Source organism: Poecilia reticulata, linkage group LG18 (assembly GCF_000633615.1).
Source record: "Poecilia reticulata strain Guanapo linkage group LG18, Guppy_female_1.0+MT, whole genome shotgun sequence".
Taxonomy (NCBI): Eukaryota; Metazoa; Chordata; class Actinopteri; order Cyprinodontiformes; family Poeciliidae; genus Poecilia; species Poecilia reticulata.
The window spans coordinates 1,349,589-1,357,798 of record NC_024348.1 but is presented as its reverse complement, the minus strand read 5'-3'; the positions used below and the strand labels follow the sequence as shown (position 1 = coordinate 1,357,798).

Sequence of the window (8,210 nt, the reverse complement as noted above, 5' to 3'; positions counted from 1 at the left end):
AGGGAGAGCCCAGCCACCCTGCGGAGGAAACCCATTTCGGCCGCTTGATCTCGTTCTTTCGGTCATGACCCAAAGCTCATGACCATAGATGAGGGTGGGAACGTAGATCGACCGGTAAATCGAGAGCTCCGCTTTTTGACTCGGCTCTCTTTTCACCATGACGGAATGGTACAGCGCCCGCTTCATGGCAGACGCTGCCCCAATCCGCCTGTCGATCTCCCGCTTCCTTCTTCCCTCATTCGTGAACAAAATCCCCAGATACTTAAACTCCTCCACTTGAGGGGATTTGCTCATTTCTACCAAAGATTTGTATGCAACTATAGCCAAACTGCGTCTCCCCTAACCGCTCCTACCTCCACCAAGAAGGTGTTTGCCTGGACCCCTCAAGCTGATGCCACCTTCGCTGAGCTCAAGTCCCAGTTTGCACAAGCACCCATACTCGTCCAGCCCAACCCCAAGAAGCAGTTTGTGGTGGAGGTGGATGCCTCCGATACAGGGGCTGGGTGCTCTCCCAGACCTCTGATCATGACCACAAGCTTCATCCATGTGCCTTTTTCTCCTGTAGACTCTCGCCGGCGGAAAGAAACTACAACGTGGGGGACAGAGAACTCCTGGCTATCAAGCTAGCGCTGGAAGAATGGCACCACTGGCTGGAGGGAGCTGAACACCACATTCTGGTCTGGACAGATCACAAGAACCCGTCATACCTCCAATCTGCTAAGACGGGTGTGCAAACTTTTTGCAAAGGGGGCCAGATTTGGTGTGTTAAAAATGTAGGGGGGCCAACCGTGGCGGACATTCTTTACATAGAACAGCAATATATTTAAATTAATTTCAGCAAGCCATTCTGTGTTTCACATTTGCTTTTTTATTTTAATTCCAGCGATCTTAAGCAAGTCTTTTGGTTCATTTGAAACATGCATGTCATATGCAATTGAATAATCAATTCACTTCACTTTTTTAGCACTAACTTTTGTCTAACGGTTAAAAAGAAGTAATTGTACTCTTGAGTGCAAATTACATTTGAAACATAAAAAAATATCTCACCATGGCAGGTCAATATTTACAGAATCTTTAAATAAAATAACAGAAATGAGCAAGTTATTACTTGCTCAAATGAGCCCTGCACTTGTTGATATGACAATAGTCATATCAACACCTGCTCGCTCAGCTTTTCGTCCTCTCCGTCAAGGTTGCTTTGCGAATCCAATTTCTCTTAGAACTGAGTTGCAACTTAGAATGAGTTGCAGGACTCCTCCTCAACCATGCTAAAACTAGCGTCGTCATGTTGACACGTTCCTCTAGCCACCTCGGATCAGCCGCAGTTCTCCTCGGATCAGCCGCAGTTCTCCTCGGATCAGCCGCAGTTCTCCTCGGATCAGCCGCAGTTCTCCTCGGATCAGCCGCAGTTATCCTCGGATCAGCCGCAGTTATCCTCCGCAGTTCTTCACTTCAAAACACTTGTTCCGGTATCCTAACCGCCGAGTGCAAGTTTACTTATGCAGAACGTGCATAAAACAGTCCAGTTTTCGCTCACACCTCAACCTCTGCACGCATTAGCAGCGGTCTCCATCAGCTTCCTCCTTGTCGTCTCCCGCGTTCTTTTTTTTCTCTCTCTCTCTGTTGAGTTCACTTGTCCCTCGTTAATCTAAACTACTTCATAGATAGGAAATTCAATACAGTCTTTAAACTAATGAGATAATTGATCCAGAAAAGCTTCGGCTTTCTGTTTTTCTCATTCTTTCTCACGCTACTCACAACAGTATCCGCTCCCCGCATGTGTATAATCACTCGGGTCAAAAATGTACAAAAACAATAATACAAGTTTCTCACTTATATTTTCTATGTACATACAACCAACCTTGTAAATATTTTGTAAATATTAAAGGGCCTTAAGAGCATGGTTTATAACCAGGGGCTACATAACTATAAATGTTGATTACATTTTTAAAAGCTTATTATTCTGGAGTGAAAACTTGTCTGAATTTATGACTGATTTCTTAAAAAAAAACTAAAATTATTCAGAGACTAATTGTAAATGACAAATGACTTGTCTGCATTAATGTGACGGTGATACTGAGATCTGGACTGCAGCATATAGGCCAGGTCTGGCGCAAAGGCAGTGATAATGATGCGCAAGATGTCTCGTAAGTGAGAGTCTGTTAGCCGTGTCCTCACAGGGCTTTTATTTAAGTTCATAACCGAGAATGTCTTCTCACACAAATACGTCGACCCAAACAAGCTTAGCATTTTTTTACCAAATGCTCGAATCTCTCGAACCCTGTCCTTATCCAGCTGTCGTTAAAAATTGGCGAGAGAAAGCTGCTGGTGCCGACCGCGGCTCTCTGCGTCACACTGCAGCTCAATGAGCTCCAGCTGCAAADGGTCTGGAACATCATCTGTGTCCACGGAGAAAGGTGAAAAAAGAGCGATCTCCTTCTCGATGGCTGCAAAATCCCGAAAGCGTTGTTTAAACTCTTCAGGCAGAGATGAAATATCTGATACTTACCGCCTCGTTWGYGCACTGACATTGCTCTGTGGGAATCTGGTCATGAGTTCTTGCAGCGCTGAAAAGTGTGCAGTATTGGGTTGGGTCGGCGACAGGTGTCTCTCAAACAGTTGCAGCTTGGTTCCAAAGGCTTTGATGTGCGAATATAGTTGGCTTATGACTGCGTCTGGTCCCTGGAGACTGGTGTTCAGGACATTAAGGTGCTTTGTAACATCAACTAGAAACCCCAAATCAGCCAGTCACATAGGGTCACTTAGTTCTCGCATAGGTTGTCCTTTTTCAGCCAAAAACTCACCGATTTCTTTCCTAAGAGAGTAGAAGCGTGACAATGCAGAACCCCGACTGAGCCTCACGTCAGTGTGATAGACAACATCTCCATATTCCGCATGAATCTCGCTTAGAAACTGTTGGAACTGACGGTGGCATAGCGCTCTGGAGCGGATATAGTTAATAGCCTTTCTCACCGGTTCCATAACATGTTCGTATTGGAGATGTTYAGCACACAGAACTGCTGATGAATGATACAATGGAGTTTTACAGCTTTTTACCCCCTTCTTCACTTACTTTGTTTCTTATTAGTGTTGCTAATCCACTTCGTTCACCAGTCATGGATGGTGCGCCGTCTGTAATAATCCCAGAAATTTTATTCCAGGGGAGTTTCATGTCATCCACGGCAGCGCAAACAGAAGAGAATAAATCTGTTCCTCTCGTTTGGTTTTTCAGGCTCTTGAGTTCAAGTAGATCTTCGGTAACGTTCATTTCGTTGCCCACTCCTTTAAAAAAATAAGTAACTGAGCAGTGTCAGAGGCGTCTGTGCTTTCCTCGCAAGCTAGTGAAAAAAGTCAAACTCCTTTCCTCTGACTCCCAACTGTCTTTTGATGTCTGATGACACTTCTTCAACTCTGCGTGCCACAGTGTTACGTGCCAGGCAGACTTTGGCAAACTCTTGCTGCTTCTCAGGACAGATTTTCTTCACCATAGTCATCACGCAGTCATTGATAAATTCACCCTCRGTGAAAGGTTTGCAATGCTTTGCGGTCAGCGCGGCTACCTCGTAACTAGCCTTTGTAGCTTCTCATTTGACTCTTAGGCTCTTGCAAAATGTCGCTGCTGTGAGATTAAATTAGCTTCAAGTTGCTTCAGTTTCTCGCTGCGTTCCTTCCCTGTGATCTTGTCGTATGTCAGCATGTCTCGTTTGGTAATGTTGCTTCACATTGAACTCTTTAAAAACAGCCACAGTCTCTTTRCAAATGAGGCAGACACAGTTGTTGCGTATTTCAGTRAAGAAATAGTCTAATTTCCAGCCATCCTTGAATCATCGGCCCTCGCTGTCAACTTTCCTTTTTTTGTTGATAGTCGCCATTTTAGAAAATTGAGGGGAGTCACACGGGCTGCTGCCCTCTAGTGGGTAAACGAGGAACAGCATTTAGTGTGTAAGCTACACCATATGCAGGCAACAGTACTGCTGCCCAATATATTAATTCTACGTCCGGGCCAGACGTTATTGATTTTATGACAGAGGCTGCGGGTCGGATGAAATTTGACCACGGGCCGCATTTGGACATAGACAAATTCCTTATTTTTTTGCAACATACCACCTAATTAAGCAACTCAATGTAGAAAGCCTTCCAATGAGGTACACATGTATGGTCTCTACCCTGTCTCTAATATATAATCCTTCACTAGACTGACCATAAGTTAGTCTTTCAGTTAAGGGATCAAAAGCAATGGAGTTCTAGTAACTGCAGAGGAAGTAGGTGGGTCCCTGCATATCAAATCTTGGCTTGGCAGTGAAAGGGATCTACATGCATAACTCAAATGGTGGGTAGTGGGAAATGTGAAAATCCGCCAATAAAATCTTTAACACACAAAACCTCTCCCATGTCCCATTGCACTGGCATCTTCAACTTGTTGGGTTTTGGCTTGCAGGAAACATAATTGGGTCTGGTTGGGGAAATGACAGACTGTGGCTCCATAGGTCTGGCTAAGAGAGCGACTCAGAGGCTGAGGGGGCGGGAACGGACTGTATTTCTTCGATTGAAAAGAGGCAGCCACTGTTGCTGCCTGATGTACTACTGAGCAAACTGGAGTCAGAGTTTGGGTGCTAATTATGACTTTTAATTAGAGGGATCCAAGATTAATTGCACATGGGCTAAATATGTTGTAATTTTCATATTAACTAAAAAAATCCTGTTTGTGATACACCAAAGAGTCATTGTATGAGCAAAACGGTTCAAGGCTCTAACAAGTGATCATTACATTCACAAGATAAAAACAAATGCCATGCTGACAGTTTTTATTCACAAATGACAGAACAGCTGGGAACTCTTTTTAATGCTAGTGGAGCACTGTGGCAGTATAACCAGCTACTGCCGCCCCGTTTATTGCAGATTAAGATTAGACCCTAAACAGCTGTTACTGGACTGGACAGAGAACTATAGAAGTATTTACTGGATCACACAGTCCAACCAGAGGTACGTGTCATTCATAGTTTCATTTATAAAGCTGAAGGCAATAGTATCAAAACACCAGCTCCTAGGGATAACTCTGTGCTCTTCCTTTGTTTGGTCCTCTTCAACTTCATTACCTCTTATGATTTCTACCTTGTCACTGATTTCAACGCGCTCTGGTTAAAATTTAAAAAGGCTTAAAGGCATTACTCATCACTGTTTTGCCTGGACGGAGCTAGAGCAGTTGGACCTACAGACGTCTTTTACCCAGAATGCAGCTGAAACACTGGGTGTCTTTAAATCTCAACTTAAACCCCACCTGTTTAGAGTTGCCTATGGCTAAATTGGGGTTAGAGTGCAGGCTTTAATGTCTTTATCTATTTATTAATTTCTTTTTCTTCCTCTTTTTAATGATGTAAAGCCCCCGGGAGAGGCGCGGGTACCGTCCCCCTCTCTAAGAAGTGTAAAGGGGTGCTGGTGTCGTCCCCCCGTGGTTGAAAAGGGGTGCGGGTTTTTATCTTTATTTATTTATTAACTTTTTTTTTTTATTATTATTATTATCTTTCTCTTTCTTACTGTTTATTCAATGTTACATGACTCTGTTTGTTTTTAATTATGTAAATCACTTTGAAATGCCTTGCTGCTGAAATGTGCTGCACAAATAAAATTTGATTGATTGATTGAATGAATGCATTGCAATATGAGCAACATGGCGATGTTCGTGTGACCATACACGCTGTATTATTGTTGTATTGCTTTCACATCTAAAATAAATATTTCTTAAACAAAATCTATTGTTACAACTAATCATGGATCCCTTAAAAATAACATACTGCTGACTGATGTGTCATTGGTGTGAGAAGCAGCCAATATAAACTGATGTTTGTATCTTTGATAAAGTCTGTGTTATATATTGATTATTGCATCTATTGACTCCGTGTCAGAGTGACATGTTAAAATCTTTGTAATTAATTAATAGAAATTAATATGTTAAAGTCCCGGCCCCAACTAAAATAGACTAAATTTACATTATATTGGGTCTCATGATATCAAATAAGTATCCTGAATGGTTGGTTGTGCCAGTAATAGCTCATGTGACAATGTGAGGTCATATACTATTATATGAATTATATATTTTAATTAACGCTAGCTGGAGATGGGCACCAGCACCCCTCCCGACCCCACTGAGGGACAAGGGTGTAAGAAAATGGATGGATGGATATATTTTAATTGGATATTGATTAGCCAATATGTCGCTATCCTTTTAAATCATATATGGCACAACCTACTTTGGTGTATAATTATACCCACGGAACCTACAATAACAGATACTTTTTTATACTACCTTTTTTAAAGGCTCAATTCTAGCCAGGTTGGTATCACAACATGTAAAGTCTGTTGACCACTGAATGGCAATAAATATTACACAGTTAAAATTCAAAGTTCACTCTGTCAAGCATAATAGTTCATGCCTGTCAGGGGCACTGCCAGGAAACTTGGGCCCCATGGCATAAAATTACATTGGGCCCCCTGCTGTTCAATTTCTTGAGTCCATTTGACCCATAAAAAGCGGCACAATCTTAAAGGCATGTAACTGCCTTGCTTTCTTGTCATGACAGTTTGTTATGAGACAGATAATCTGTGAAAACATGAATCTCCTTCAGCTCCTCCCTGACCTTCTACTGACAGCTAAAGATTGTGATTGACAGCGCTAAAACCCACCTCCTGCCTCTGATCGGCTGTTCCTAGAGAGGAATTCAATTATTCTCAGGTAATCTCTCAACATCCTGACAGTCTTAACAAATGTGTACTTTTTGGTAATAAAAGTTGCATACTGCAGCTTTAACTTCACTTCAGTGTAAATATGGATGCGTGCATTTTGGTCTTTGAATGGTAACATTTATTTTTTTTACTGATAAAAACAATTTAAAAAACACGATTCATTAATTTTGTAATTGACAGGGCCCCGATTTTTTTTCTATTACTATGAAGAAAAATAAAAAATATATTTTGTGGAGGGCCCCCTGTCGGTCATTGGCCCTAGGAATTGTCCTAACTTTTCCCCCCTTTATGGCCCTGAAGCCTGCATTTGCATGTTGTTGAAACAAGGTGCCTTTTATCCATCAATTAATCCATAAATCACCCTCTAAACCTTGAAGGATGTTGGAGGGGTTGTTGACCATCTCCAGTAGACATTAGGTATGAAGTAGGGAAAATCTTGCATCCATCTCCTGGTGAATACCACAATGATGCTTTTTCAGAGTTTTTGACTTTGAAATTTTTCTTTGCAAGTGCTCTGAAACCTATTTTAATTGTTTTATGGCAAGTGATTGGGCTATTACACTAGTGATATAACCAGTCAAGTCTGTTTGATATTCTTTAAGAATGTGAAACAAATATTCCCATTAAAAAAATCACTGCTTCCTACTTTGTGTTAGGAGATTGAACAGTAAGTAACTAGTCATGTTTGTTAACTCAGCATGTTGTGCTGGGCAGTTCGGTGTGTTTTGGTTCATTTAAAGGCGACCCTCACACATGTCTTTCTTCTCAAAACTTGTAACAATTGAACTCCAAACTTCTCCTCACACTCAAACGTGGTCTCTGCCAGATATTTTTGGTTATATTGACAAACCATTGATGTGAGATCTCGGGGGATAACATTTCACAAGTAAGGTGGACATATTACCGTTTATATTTTGTGAATAGAATATTACCATACTGTATTTAGGTCCACCTGCAAAATGCCAGCTAATATTAGCTATAGTGCTTGGTGCAACTCAGAGGTTCAGGTCCGCTATGAAGGCTAACTGAGATTTTATAATTTTGTAATTCTTTCACTCTGTCAAAAGTAAGATAGCACCCGTTTTTGTTTAGAAGGTTTCATAAAGAAAACGATGTGAGGAAGAATTGGAAATGTCTATAAGGAGAGATGGATTCACTGCATCTCACGGATGAATCTCAGCTGCTGAATCTCAGCTACAACAACTGGACTGGAAAACATGAACAAAACATATATGGATATTATGTATTTACCCATGTGTATATAAATATGTGCCGTTTAATAGATATTATTCAGTATTAATCATTAATCCTCTTTGTTTCTCTATGATTGTATTATTTTATGTTTGTATATTTAGATAAATATGTATTGATATTACTATCCATCCATTTTCTTTACATCCTTGTCCCTTAGTGGGATCGGGAGGGTTGCTGGTGCCCATCTCCAGCTAACGTTCCGGGCGAGAGGCGCG

General features: G+C 41.4%; 1 protein-coding gene across 2 annotated transcripts in view; it reads right to left on the bottom strand.

The window, feature by feature from the left end:
• Nucleotides 1-8,210, bottom strand: part of afap1 (actin filament associated protein 1) — a 133,431-nt gene that overhangs the window by 31,825 nt on the left and 93,396 nt on the right. The gene's annotated exons all lie outside the window — the stretch shown is intronic.